General features: G+C 37.2%; 1 protein-coding gene across 1 annotated transcript in view; it reads left to right on the top strand.

Moving 5' to 3' along the window:
- Positions 1-15322, top strand: part of LOC126157384 (cilia- and flagella-associated protein 52-like) — a 239410-nt gene that overhangs the window by 190231 nt on the left and 33857 nt on the right. The gene's annotated exons all lie outside the window — the stretch shown is intronic.

The raw sequence follows: 15322 nt of genomic DNA, 5'->3' as shown, positions 1-15322 counted from the left end.
TGTAGGTAGTGGGTAGCGGGTGTGGTAATTATGACAATAAATAATCACTTGTACTCCCTTCACTTACTATGAATACTTTTATTCTCGCAGGTTATATGCAATGCGTATAGCTTAGAGCTCATAGTTCTCTGTAGAGAACTGATCTGGCAAAGATGCAGATGGTCTTGCTGCAGTAGGACAGCAATATTGTTAGGAGGGTAGAGCTGGTGGTTCAATGTCCCCACAAGAGAAACTGGAAGACAATGAAAGGAAAAGGAAGTCAGTAAAGATGAGATGGGTGATGTGATACTTTGAGAAGAATATAACAAATGATTGAAAGACTGAAATTGAAACATGGCACCTGGACTAGATGACATTTCCTCAGAATTATTGAGGGCACTGGGAAAACCAGCCATGACAGAACTATTCCGTCTTGTATGCAGGATGTTTGAGATAGGTGGAGCTATCATCAGATTTCAAGACAAATCTAAAATCCCAATACCAAACAGGGTGCAAAGACTACTGGAAACCTATTGTGTCAGGGACAAGCATGTAGAAATGAGCTATTGTCTGTTAATCACTGGAAGTTTGAATGTACAGGGTGTAATAGTGCACTCATTGAATATGCCTTGGGGCCTCATTCAACATAATGAAGAGGCCATTTTTGGACCTCATTGAGTAAACTGGTATGCTACCAGCTGCTGAGTGTGGAACAATGCCAGTCATTTGGGTTCTGAGGTCATACTTGGATTATTCCAGTGACACAGAGAATATTGAGGAGACCAGCCTTGGAACTAAGTGGAGCTCACAGTCTATAGTGCAGTCCCCAGAATTGTTTTTGGCCTATGGTTTTCAGTTGAGAAAAAGGTGTAAACCAATGACTTAAAAGGTTTTTTAACAATCTATAATTTCCTGGAATTGTACCATAGGAAAAACAAGTCAGTGGTGCACTACACATCAAAGACTCCTAATCAGTTTCCTGACCATGTGTGGGTTGTACAAATAGTTCTCTTTAAAAAAATTAGGCATTTTCCTGTACATTGCAGAGAATGATAGGTGTACATGGCCCTGAAGTATTATTGTGAAATCCGAAGAAATACACCCACAGATTAAATTATTAAAAACTAAAATGTGAGATTTACGGGGTAGATCTAAGCATATGGTAAAAGGACTGGCTAATTAGGAAACAAGGGTGGTGTGTTTGTCACAGTAGACATAAAATTAAAATATGCAGAGACAAAAATTGAAGCTGCTTGTGAGAACATTTGGGTATATCTTAAAACTGGGTCATTTTAACAACCACCCAATCCATCCATAAATATAAACAAAAACTTTAGTTTTTGAGGTAACCTCAGTCTGTTAATACATTTTGTTCATAATCATACTGTCATCATTAAAGGAGTCCTTTAAACACTCAGCAATCACTAGGGATGCTTCTATAAGTGGAAAATGTGTTGTGATACAATATTAAATGTCTTCTTTGAAAACTACATTAAACAATAGTTTGAAGCCCATTCATGATGGAAATATATTAGATCTAATGGCGACAAGTAGATCTAATGTCTTTGACAATTTTCACACAGAGTTATATCAGTGACCATGAGATAGTTATAACAATAATGATTATCAAAGTAAAAAAGGCAACTAAAACAAGACAAAATATTTAAATCTTCAGTAGACTAGATAAAGAAGCTGTACTGTAGTATAGCTTCTTTATCTAGTCTACTGAAGATTTAAATATTTTGTCTTGTTTTAGTTGCCTTTTTTACTTTGATAATCATTATCATATCATATTATAAAGAAGCTGTACTGTAGTATGCCCCCCCCCCCCCCCCCCATGAACCATGGACCTTGCCGTTGGTGGGGAGGCTTGCGTGCCTCAGCGATACAGATAGCTGTACCGTAGGTACAACCACAATGGAGGGGTATCTGTTGAGAGGCCAGACAAACGTGTGGTTCCTGAAGAGGGAAACTACGGCCGTAATTTTTCCCGAGGGCATCCAGCTTTACTGTATGATTAAATGATGATGGCATCCTCTTGGGTAAAATATTCCGGAGGTAAAATAGTCCCCCATTCGGATCTCCGGGCGGGGACTACTCAAGAGGATGTCATTATCAGGAGAAAGAAAACTGGCGTTCTACGGATCGGAGCGTGGAATGTCAGATCCCTTAATTGGGCAGGTAGGTTAGAAAATTTGAAAAGGGAAATGGATAGGTTAAAGTTAGATACAGTGGGAATTAGTGAAGTTCGGTGGCAGGAGGAACAAGACTTCTGGTCAGGTGACTACAGGGTTATAAACACAAAGTCAAATAGGAGTAATGCAGGAGTAGGTTTAATAATGAAAAGGAAAATAGGAATGCGGGTAAGCTACTACAAACAGCATAGTGAACGTATTATAGTGGCCAAGATAGATACGAAGCCCACACCTACTACAGTAGTACAAGTTTATATGCCAACTAGCTCTGCAGATGACGAAGAAATTGAAGAAATGTATGATGAAATAAAAGAAATTATTCAGATAGTGAAGGGAGACGAAAATTTGATAGTCATGGGTGACTGGAATTCGAGTGTAGGAAAAGGGAGAGAAGGAAACGTAGTAGGTGAATATGGATTGGGACTAAGAAATGAAAGAGGAAGCCGTCTGGTAGAATTTTGCACAGAGCACAACTTAATCATAGCTAACACTTGGTTTAAGAATCATGATAGAAGGCTGTATACATGGAAGAACCCTGGAGATACTAAAAGGTATCAGATAGATTATATAATGGTAAGACAGAGATTTAGGAACCAGGTTTTAAATTGTAAGACATTTCCAGGGGCAGATGTGGACTCTGACCACAATCTATTGGTTATGACCTGTAGATTAAAACTGAAGAAACTGCAAAAAGGTGGGAATTTAAGGAGATGGGACCTGGATAAACTGAAAGAACCAGAGGTTGTACAGAGTTTCAGGGAGAGCATAAGGGAACAATTGACAGGAATGGGGGAAAGAAATACAGTAGAAGAAGTGTGGGTAGCTTTGAGGGATGAAGTAGTGAAGGCAGCAGAGGATCAAGTAGGTAAAAAGACGAGGGCTAGTAGAAATCCTTGGGTAACAGAAGAAATATTGAATTTAATTGATGGAAGGAGAAAATATAAAGATGCAGAAAATGAAGCAGGCAAAAAGGAATACAAACGTCTCAAAAATGAGATCGACAGGAAGTGCAAAATGGCTAAGCAGGGATGGATAGAGGACAAATGTAAGGATGTAGAGGCTTATCTCACTAGGGGTAAGATAGATACTGCCTACAGGAAAATTAAAGAGACCTTTGGAGATAAGAGAACCACTTGTATGAACATCAAGAGCTCAGATGGAAACCCAGTTCTAAGCAAAGAAGGGAAAGCAGAAAGGTGGAAGGAGTATATAGAGGGTCTACACAAGGGCGATGTACTTGAGGACAATATTATGGAAATGGAAGAGGATGTAGATGAAGATGAAATGGGAGATACGATACTGCGTGAAGAGTTTGACAGAGCACTGAAAGACCTGAGTCGAAACAAGGCCCCCGGAGTAGACAACATTCCATTGGAACTACTGACGGCCTTGGGAGAGCCAGTCCTGACAAAACTCTACCATCTGGTGAGCAAGATGTATGAAACAGGCGAAATACCCTCAGACTTCAAGAAGAATATAATAATTCCAATCCCAAAGAAAGCAGGTGTTGACAGATGTGAGAATTACCGAATAATCAGCTGCAAAATACTAACACGAATTCTTTACAGACAAATGGAAAAACTAGTTGAAGCCGACTTCGGGGAAGATCAGTTTGGATTCCGTAGAAATATTGGAACACGTGAGGCAATACTGACCTTACGACTTATCTTAGAAGAAAGATTAAGGAAAGGCAAACCTACGTTTCTAGCATTTGTAGACTTAGAGAAAGCTTTTGACAATGTTGACTGGAATACTCTCTTTCAAATTCTGAAGGTGGCAGGGGTAAAATACAGGGAGCGAAAGGCTATTTACAATTTGTACAGAAAGCAGATGGCAGTTATAAGAGTCGAGGGACATGAAAGGGAAGCAGAGTTTGGGAAGGGAGTAAGACAGGGTTGTAGCCTCTCCCCGATGTTATTCAATCTGTATATTGAGCAAGCCGTAAAGGAAACAAAAGAAAAATTCGGAGTCGGTATTAAAATCCATGGAGAAGAAATAAAAACTTTGAGGTTCGCCGATGACATTGTAATTCGGTCAGAGACAGCAAAGGACTTGGAAGAGCAGTTGAACGGAATGGATGGTGTCTTGAAGGGAGGATATAAGATGAACATCAACAAAAGCAAAATGAGGATAATGGAATGTAGTCGAATTAAGTCGGGTGATGTTGAGGGTATTAGATTAGGAAATGAGACACTTAAAGTAGTAAAGGAGTTGCTATTTGGGGAGCAAAATAACTGATGATGGTCGAAGTAGAGAGGATATAAAATGTAGACTGGCAATGGCAAGGAAAGCGTTTCTGAAGAAGAGAAATTTGTTAACATCGAGTACAGATTTAAGTGTCAGAAAGTCATTTCTGAAAGTATTTGTATGGAGTGTAGCCATGTATGGAAGTGAAACATGGACGATAAATAGTTTGGACAAGAAGAGAATAGAAGCTTTTGAAATGTGGTGCTACAGAAGAATGTTGAAGATTAGATGGGTAGATCGCATAACTAATGAGGAGGTACTGAATAGGATTGGGGAGAAGAGGAGTTTGTGGCACAACTTGACCAGAAGAAGGGATCGTTTGGTAGGACATGTTCTGAGGCATCAAGGGATCACCAATTTAGTATTGGAGGGCAGCGTGGAGGGTAAAAATCGTAGGGGGAGACCAAGAGATGAATACACTAAGCAGATTCAGAAGGATGTAGGTTGCAGTAGGTACTGGGAGATGAAGAAGCTTGCACAGGATAGAGTAGCATGGAGAGCTGCATCAAACCAGTCTCAGGACTGAAGACCACAACAACAACAACAACTGTAATATGTCAATGAGGAAACTGAAAAATTTAGCTCTGAGTAAGACATTGTAGAAGTATAAATTTAGGAGAATAATTTCTCAAGTACTGGATAGATTAGAACTTAGTAGAAAAGGCCAAGATGGTAGGAATTCTCCATATTCCACAAATTCCATACATGAACATTTAAATAATAGACAAATATTTAACTGTAGATGTAAAATAAATTACATGAGTACATATACAGGGTGTACATAAAGTCCGGTAACACTTTCAATCATTTGTTGTACAAGAACCAAACAGATGTCATATTTATTGCAAATTGAAGAGGAACTATGAAAGTTTTTTTTTTTTTTACAAACATTCGATATGCGAACCATGAGTGACCCAACAGACGTCAATATGGTAATCAAATTCTTGCCATACCGATCCCAGCATATCATCATTGACTGTGGCAGTCACTTCCTGTATTCTCTCCTGGAGCTCTGCTACATCACATGGTAGAGGTGGTACAAACATCAGATCTTTAATGTGTTCCCACAGAAAAAGTCAACGGAGTGAGATCTGGTGATCGGGGAGGCCATTTCATGAAACAGCTGTCCCATTCTGTAGTACAGCCAATCCATCAATAGGCAGCTCTGTGTTCAAGTACCCACGAACTTCATGATGAAAATATGGTGGAGCCCCATCCTGCTGAAAGATGAACAGAGAGTCCAATTGCATTTGAGGTATCAGCCATTGCTGCAACATGTTCAAGTAGGAATATCCAGTGACAGTGCTCTCGGCAAAGAAGAATCGCCCATACAGTTTCTGATCACAAAAAACATTTACCTTTGGGGAATCATGCTCAAAATCAATGCATTTTTGTGGATGCTTTGTACCCCAGATTCGACAGTTATGCCTGTTCACTTTCCCATTAGTATGAAAAGTGGCTTCATCACTAAAAATTAAAGGATCAACAATGCCATCCCCATCCTCATTCAGTTGTTGCAACTGCAAACAAAACTCAAAATGCTTGTCTTTGTCATTATCATTGAGCTTCTGCACTAGCTCCAATTTGAATGGTTTCATAGACAGCTTCCATTGCAGGACTTTCCACACTGTCATTGGAACCACTTCAAGTTCACGGGATGCAAAACGCACCAATTTCTTTGGGCTTCTTATGAATTTCTCTCTATGTGCTCCACATTCACTTCACTCACACTGGGACATCCAGTTCTCTTTGCCAAGCACAAGCAACTCGTCATAATGAATTTGTTGTACCAGTGGTAAATGGCCTTCCTTGTTGGTGGCTTCTTACCATACTTGGTTCTAAACATCCATTAAACAGCTGTAGCAATTTGTTTTTGTTGAACTCCAACACACAGAAAGCTCGCTCTGCACCTGAGCTCACTATGTTTGCAACTAACGCTGACTATCAGCAAATTACCAAACTACGCTGTGGCTGTATACATGAAAAAGACTTTCAGGGGTTCTTTTCAAAATGACATATGTATGATATCTGTACAATGTTTGGTTCTTGTGCAATAAATAATTGGAAGTGTTCCCAGACTTTATGTACACCCTGTAGAAAGACCCTAAATGAAAAGCATTGACTGCCATAGCAGTATCTTATGAAAGATCTCTCACAAAACTCAAAAAATTCTGGAATTAAGGAGAGCATGTACACACACATGTATGACAGAAACTGAAGCTGAGAGTAGCAAAGTAAAAGCATAAATCCAAATGCACCTTTGCTAAGGGACCTGTAGAAGTACTGCTCTAGTTTACTTCTTGTGTCACTGCAAAAATTAGTGATGTAGATGTTAGTGTCAGTGACATCTAGAAAGTGCTGCACCTGAGACTTGAAAACAACTTGAAACCATCCTAGGAATTCTGTTGAACATTTCTGCCAGAGCAAAGATTCAGTTTACTCTTGATACTGAGGCTCACAATGCAAAAATCAGTTGACCCAAAAATGAGGAGGAGGAGGAGATTAGTGTTTAACGTCCCCGTCGACAACGAGGTCATTAGAGACGGAGCCCCAAAAATGAAAGGACAAGAAAAGTATTAATACATGCACCCCTTTTGTATCACCCAGAAGCCCAATGTACATAAGTGTTAAATTACAGCAGATTTTTGCATATACAAGTGAATTATCTCATTTTTCTGCTACATACTTACTGAGTAAATGAAGTTTCAGTGATCTTGAATAACATATGGTTAATACAACTTTTTATCTCAAACATGTGCGTGAGGACCACTTCCAGTTCTTAACAGTATGAAACAAGGGAAACAGCATCAGACAAATCCTTTTACTGCAACACAACAAGAAAAACATATAACGTGTTCAAAATTTTGACAAAAAATTCATTACTCATGTATTTGAACAATAGCCAGTGTAAAATGCAGGAAATGCAGAGATTGTTTTATGTTGGAAATTAAAAATGATCTTAACAGTCTTTCAAAAGTGTGTGCCTGTGAGAAATTGACAAAATAACTCAATATGACAAAAATTATAATAGATCAAATAAAGCAATAAAGCATGATTTTTCATATGGGATGCACATCACAGAACACTAAATACAAGCAGTTATCATGCATAGGGTTACCAGGATGGGTTTTTATTAAAAAGCAATCTAGATATTTCAAAAAACAGACAGAGACATGAAAAAATATTTACTGTTGACTTAGCCATGACTGAAACTGCACAGTAAACTTCTTAAATATATGCAGGAGTGCCAGTTCTGCAAGTTTCACAGTACTGCAAGCTTCTGTGAAGTTTGGAAGGTAGGAGACAAGGTACTGGCAGATGTAAAGCTGTGAGGACGGGGTGTAAGTTGTGCTTGGGTAGCTCAGTTGGCAGAGCACAAGCCCGCAAAAGGCAAAGGGCCCAAGTTTGAGTCTTGGTCCGGCACACAGTTTTAATCTGCCAGGAAGTTTCAGCAAGTGCAAATGATACAGCTAAATATGTACCCAAATTTGCTATTTGTTCACAGCAAAAAAACTTTTTGAGCTGGTAGTAGGACTTGCGATGTCCTCTAAAACTGTTTGTGTATGAATCAGCAAAATTTCAAACAGGATGCTAAACAAATTTTTAAAGGTTATCATAATATCAGTTTAATTAAAATCCCTAAGTATGAAGAACTCTATACAACACGTGGGTTACCCTAAATATAACAGGCAAGGATCTGACAGTGGAGAAAATTATTAAGGCTCTGTCAATAAGGGTGAGAGTAGCCAAAACTTTTTTACATCTGTGTTGCAGAAGGCACATGCACATAATAGACTAGTAACTTAAATGTGCTTCTTCCACTGCAACTTCAGGGAGAACAGTTACAGCAGAATCACAACAAATTCAGCAGTTACTACAAAAATAACCAGAGGAAATATCACACTGATATCTAGAATATGAGTGCAAATGGAAGCATGAGCATTTCAAGGAAAGGAACCTTCAGTGCAAAGGCTGAAAATAATCCCACATATTGGCAGTTCAGTGAGAAAAACTGAGAAATATCAAGCAAACACCAAGAACAGCAGTAGTGCACAACAGAGGAGCAATGTGGAGAGAACAACTACTGCCTAGGAACTACGAATGACTGAAAGAGAAGCAAGTCAACAATTTTCCTCTTCAAGGATATGTTGTGACAGATATCATGTAGAATGCAGGAAGAATGGTGCAATTTTTGTAGTAAAGTTGCTTTACATTAAAAGTGACATAAACCAGCCCAAAAAATATGATATAATTCATATAGTTTCTAATGTATTAAATTAATACTTTGTAAACTGTACAGGCTGTAATCATTTAAGCTGCAACAACAACATAGTCACTGAGATACTTCTACCCAAACAAAAAAATATAACTACCTTCTCATAGTCTAAAATTACTCTCCACAATATGAGCAAAGCAGTTAACAAAGTTGGAAATTCTAAAACAGAGGACTACTATGGAATGAGTAATTTTGACATAAAAAGCATATAAAATGAAATTAAAATGCCACTGCTTTACCTAGACATCAGAATTGTGGCACATGGGATCTTAAAATTACTGTTACCCTGTTGGTGTTTAAGAAAGGAGAAAGACAATTTCCTAGCAATTACAGACTGATCTCAATTGTTCCAGTTGTATCAAAAATAATAGAAAGTTGTTAATGAAAATAAATATATGACTGTTTTGAAAATATGGCTTACTGAATGCAAATCAGTTTGGCTTAAGCTCAAGTGTGTCAACAGCAAACGCAGTCATCAATCTGCTAGATATTATGTATGATGGTGTTGAAAAGAGATATGCTACATGTACTACACTTATAGACTTGAGCAAAGCTTTTGACTCAGCATCATAGGAGACTATATAAATAAAATTATCTCACTATGGCATTAGAGATAAATATTTACTAGATTTAGAACCTATCTAACTGACAGGCTACAGATAGTATATGCAAATAGTCAGGTATCACAACTATGGAAAATTTATTTGTAGTTTAATCATTTTGTTAATCAATGACGTATTCAGAAGAATGTTGTATTGTGCTATGTATCAAGAACTGTAACCTGTTTTTACACACATGCAATGAATTATTTAATGTTGAATAAAGTATTATTATTATTATTATTGTTGAAAATAAAACACCACAGGCTCAAATTCTTGGACCTTTCCTCTTCATTGTGTATACAAATAATTTCTAAGTCACATATCAGGTGAGAATGTGCTGTATGCTGATAACAGGTGGAAACTTAGAAACTGTTCAAAATTACAATAACGAGATGACTGATCACTGTTGTCCTGCCAACCAGCTCTCCATTAACAAAACAGAAACAGAAAAACTTTATTTCAGTCCCAGAGCAATGAAATCTGAGAAAAAGAAAGTGAAATTACTTGAACTTATGATTGATGAAAGACTAAAATTACTTAGTCAGCAAACTGGCAAGAGTTTTATTTTTGTTACATAAATTAAGATACAGACAGTTGATATGTCTGCCTGTGTCTGTATATGCGCAATTGGATATGTGTGTGTGTGTGTGTGTGTGTGAGTGTATACCTGTCCTTTTTTCCTCCTAAGGCAAGTCTTTCCGCTCTCGGGATTGGAATGACTCCTTACCCTCTCCCTTAAAACCCACATCCTTTCGTCTTTCCCTCTCCTTCCCCCTTTCCTGATGAGGCAACCTTGGGTTGTGAAAGCTTGAAATTTGTTTGTGTGTTTTTTATTGTGTCTATCTACCAGCGCTTTCTCGTTTGGTAAGTCACAGCATCTTTGTTTTTTATATATATTTTTCCCACATGGAATGTTTCCCTTTATATGTGTGTGAGTGTGTGTGTGTGTGTGTGTGAAGTATCAAACAATACATAACATAAATTTAAAAAAATTATTTCCCAGATAGTAACTTTTCTACAGATATAGCAAGGGATTTATAAATGAATTTTCCATTATGGAATTGTTTTTAGTTCAGTTGTCTTGCACAGTGATGTACATAGATTTCTAATTGTCCACTTACTACATCACCTTTGCTTTCCATTTTACAGTAGCAGCACATGGGGTTGTAAGTGACACTTGAAACAGTACTGGAAGACAGTGCTTCTGTTGTAAGTGACACTTGAAACATTACTGGAAAACATTACATCCACACAATTTCAGACTGTAGGCATCTTACAGGTGTCTTGCCTGAAAGGTGCAATTTCTCTGTTGCTGCAGCGGCGGCACTAGTAATACTATTTCATACAAGGAAGGGAAATATTGTTGCCTACAAACAGTTTCAACACACATTTTTGTAACAGTGAGATTATATTCTTGAATTAGTAATTAGACATTCACTACAACCATGTACTCTACACTCTGTTTGATTTAAAAGTGGAGTAACTGAAACGTTCCTTCCTAAAATTGGTCTTGTAGAGCTTGCAAATGTTAATTTTTTATCATAAAAATAGCTTGGCAGTTGCTGTCAGTAAAGTTATGTCATGAAAATTGCTCTCCCTGCATGGGGATCATCAGTCAGCTATCCCAGTTGAATTAGTTCATCACATAATATGTGCAGTATTTAAGATGGGTGACATTACAGAGGACAGCCAATAAGAAGTACACACTGACTGCTGTATCACTCTAATGGCAAACTAGTGCAAAATTTATCAAAGTGTAACTCATATCCAGCAAATGCAGAGAGATATGGAGACAGTATTATGTGACCCTCACAACTCCTTCCCTGGTGGTCTAAAGTGGCAGATGTCATGCAGCAACTTGGACAGCATTTAGATAATCCTGTTCTGAACAGATGGTGGTTGCAGCTGCCTCTGTTGATCATACCCCTTCTGATCACTACAATATATCCTTGTTTTGCCATTCGAGACTTTTTATTAATCATATAGGTTTTGAGAAAAAGGGGATTTTTCTTTAGCAAAGCTCACTAAAAAGTGTCACCCTATCTTAAGGTTTTTTAGAAAAGGCATGAACACCTAGGTGCTCTGAAACATCCCTTCAGAGAGGTCTTGTGGCTGAAATATTTACATTTCAATGGTTAATATTACACCTTATTGTTAAGTTGTGGCTCTAGAACAACTAAAATTTCAAACTTGTCAGCTCAAAAAAAGGTAACCAATCTACACAGATTTTACCAAAATCCATGTGTGATTAGTTTTTATTGACTTCAATCATTACAAATTGTATATAAAGAAGGGTAATCCTACTGATAGTGTTTTTTTTTTTACATTGGATTTCATGTTCTCACCAACTTTGCACTTTCTGTCTCAGTTTCTTGCTGATCACAACTACCATTGAAAAACCCATGATAACTTCTAAAATCCTTACTTCACCTTCATGAAATTCAGTCAAACATTATTTCTCTGCAGCTATAAAAAATAATGAGAGAAAATTGTTATTATTATTGTCAAATGACTGTACAAGTATGGTGGTGCCTTGCAGTTAAGCTGGCATGAACATCTGATCTTGTAATCAAAGCCCTTCGTCAGCATGAGCCAAATACACAGTGCCATATAAACACCGGAGAATAAGACAGGGAAAGCCATACTTGCTACCCTACATCGCACTATTATTATAATTACTATATTACTATTACTCTTCATTTATTCATCCATGGGTCATCTTATAATGATAGTGGATTTATCATAATATAATGAAAATAAATAGCTCAAAACTATTAATATGCATAGATTATATAAGTGTGATTTATGATGATAGGACAGACTGTGGCCTTGAGGAAGGACCATCCTAGTATTTTCCTGAAATGGTGGAAAACCTTACTACCTTACTCAGGATGGCTGGACAGAACAAACTCCATCTTTCCGAATATGAGATCAGCATCGAACAACTGCACTTTCTCATTCATTGTCCCTGTCATACCATGTTCTTTGGTATAGACACAGCTTTAGTTTTCATTGTTGCACACATTAAAGACAACAGCTGGTGCCTCCAGAACAAAGGATTTGCTGCTATGACACTTGCACTGGCTCCAGTCCATGCAGAAAGCTTCTTCCTGGTTCATAGACATGTCACTATTCCCCCTGAAGTTGTCATGTCTTCTCCTCAGTCCACAGAAAAACTGAGTTGCATCACGCCCACCCTATTATGAGTGACATGAATTCAGGAGAATAACAAGAGATCACTATCATTCACTGTAGAGCTTTGCTCTGATTTTCCTGCAAATACATTACAGTAAAATAATGTGACAAGGCATTGTAGTTCTCCCCTTTCATTATTAATTGCTATTCTGAATCTTGTAAGTATTTTGATTGTGTAGTAGCCGATACTTAAGAACTTTTAGCTTATTTTTAAACAAATGTATTTTAGAAAGATTTTTCATTTCTTTGGACAATTTATTATACAACTTTATCCCCTCCCCCCTTGGTAAAAGTAAGTCCAAACTGGCTCTCCATGATTAGGTATGGAACTATTGTTGAACAATGGAAAATCTGGGATGGAATGTAACAATATTACACACACACAAGCAAACACAACTAACAAAGGAGAGTGTGAGTTGCATTTGTGTGAGTATGTGTGTCTGTCGTCTATTGTTGACAAAGGCCTTATTGGCTGAATGTTCTTTGGTATAGACACAGATTTAGTTTTCATTGCTGCACACATTAAGGACAACAGCTGGTGCCTCCAGAACAAAGGATTTGCTGCTATGACACTTGCACTGGCTCCAGTCCACGCAGAAAGCTTCTTGCTGGTTCATAGACATGCCACTATTCCCCATGAAGTTGTCATGTCTTCTCCTCAGTCCACTGAAAATTGAGTTGCATCACCCTCACTCCATTATGAGTGACATGTTGAATTCAAGAGAATAACAAGAGGTCACTATCATTCACTATAGAGCTTTGCTCTGATTTTCCTGCAAATACATTACAGTAAAATAATGTGACAAGGCATTGTAGTTCTCCCCTTTCATTATTAATTGCTATTCTTAATCCTGTAAGTATTTTGATTGTTTAGTAGCCAATACTTAAGAAGAACTTTTAGCTTCTTTTTAAACACATATATTTTAGAAAGATTTTTCATTTCTTTGGGCAATTTATTATACAACTTTATTCCCCCCCCCCCCCCCCCCCGGTAAAAGTAAGTTGAACAATGGAAAATCTGGAATGGAATGAAACACTATTATGAAAATCTGCTACTCACCATATATCGGAGATGCTGTGTGGTCTATTGTTGACAAAGGCCTTGTTGGCTGAAAGCTTAGTTTGTGACAGTCTTTTTGTTGTGCCTATATGTGACTCAGCATCTCCACTATATGTAGCAACTATCCTTTTCATAATAGCAACTATCCTTTTCATAATATTGATGAACTATTATTGAAATCCTGTGTAATATTTTCCACAGTATAATACGAAACAGATTAGTAGATGTGTTGAGTTGGTGTAGTAAGGATACACTGCTTTTTAATCAGTTCTTTACAATGAGCTCAATTATTATTTGTGGTTATTAATCTTATGACCTTTTCCTGTAGTTTAAAACTTCTCTCCATGTTTTGTACCTTCGATTCCCAGAAAAGAATCCCATATCTAAGAACAGAATGCACATAGGAATTGTATGTCACCACAAGACATTGGCTGTTGGAAACTGATGCTAACACCATAAGGCCGTAGAACAATGATGACATTATTTTTGCCAGTATGTTGTATTTTCACTCAGTGTTAGCTGGCAATCAATGTTCATCACTAAAAACTTTCTGTTAGTTACACAAACGATAAATGTGTCACCTATGCTTAATATGACAGAATTGTGTTTCCTCTTTATGCTGAAGTTTGACTATGTTTAGTGTTAATTAATTAATATTTCCCAATCATATTGCCCAATCATAAACATCCTTGAGAGTTTCATTTGCCTTCTGTAATAGGACTTTTGTGTGGGTGTGATTTTTATTTGGAGAACATCATGCTATACTGCCCAGAGCTGATGATAAAATTTCGTTATTGAATAGTCAACTTTGGTCCACGCACCATCATCAAGTTCCTTTACACCAATTGAAAGAAAATTTAAAAAGCATTACAGGATTAATCTGTCACAGTCCTGTTTAAAAAAAGTAATAAAATGTCACATATAGAAAAGCATTTACATCATCATACTAGGCAATATAAAATCAATGAGTTCAGATAATAAAAATCATGAATTTGTCTCTGAAAATAAAAGTACAACATACAGAATAACTTAACCAACTATGAACAAAGCATATCAAAAAAACATAGATACGCTGCATTTATAAAGAGTTAAATGTTTTCACATAGTAATATAAATTACTGTGTCAATCATGAAATGTACTGAACAGTGCATTTCTTTATTCTTCAGCGACAGTCAGCATCAGTACTATGAATGGAGGCATTCTACATACTGCTGACTGCAGCACTTATTACTATTAACCAGCTGAACTGAAGGTGATCTATAGGTTTGCAATGTCAATAGTTCCAGTACAGTTCTTGTGACTAGTATTTTACAAATATATATGTTGTGTGTCATATACTGCAGTGAGTAAATATGACAACCATAATAGTTTAGCAACATGCACATTGCATCCAATGGCAATTTACATATGTTACAAGAACAGATGTAACAAAAACAAAAAGAATAGGAGTAATGACTACAATACACGTCTGTGTGAAACAAGCTACAATCACATTCACCATGTACACTGCTTCTGTCCAACAGTGACCTTTGAGGGACAAACCATACTTCACACAAATGTAAGTGGAACAACAAGAAAGCAAATTTGAAGTATGAGATTTTGCCTGCTCCCATAATATGATACACAATAAAGGCAAGCTCCAATAACTTGAGAGAAATAGATAACATAGTAGACCTATAGAAAATAATATGACGGTGTATAGGAATATAGACACATTACAAGTGTGTTATCAAAGGTACAAGCCAAATCTTGGGAAAATTAATATAC

The sequence above is a fragment of the Schistocerca cancellata genome, chromosome 2 (genome assembly GCF_023864275.1).
Source record: "Schistocerca cancellata isolate TAMUIC-IGC-003103 chromosome 2, iqSchCanc2.1, whole genome shotgun sequence".
Classification (NCBI taxonomy): Eukaryota; Metazoa; Arthropoda; class Insecta; order Orthoptera; family Acrididae; genus Schistocerca; species Schistocerca cancellata.
The sequence above is the reverse complement of the archived record's forward strand: the minus strand, read 5'-3'. Positions and strand labels throughout refer to the sequence as shown.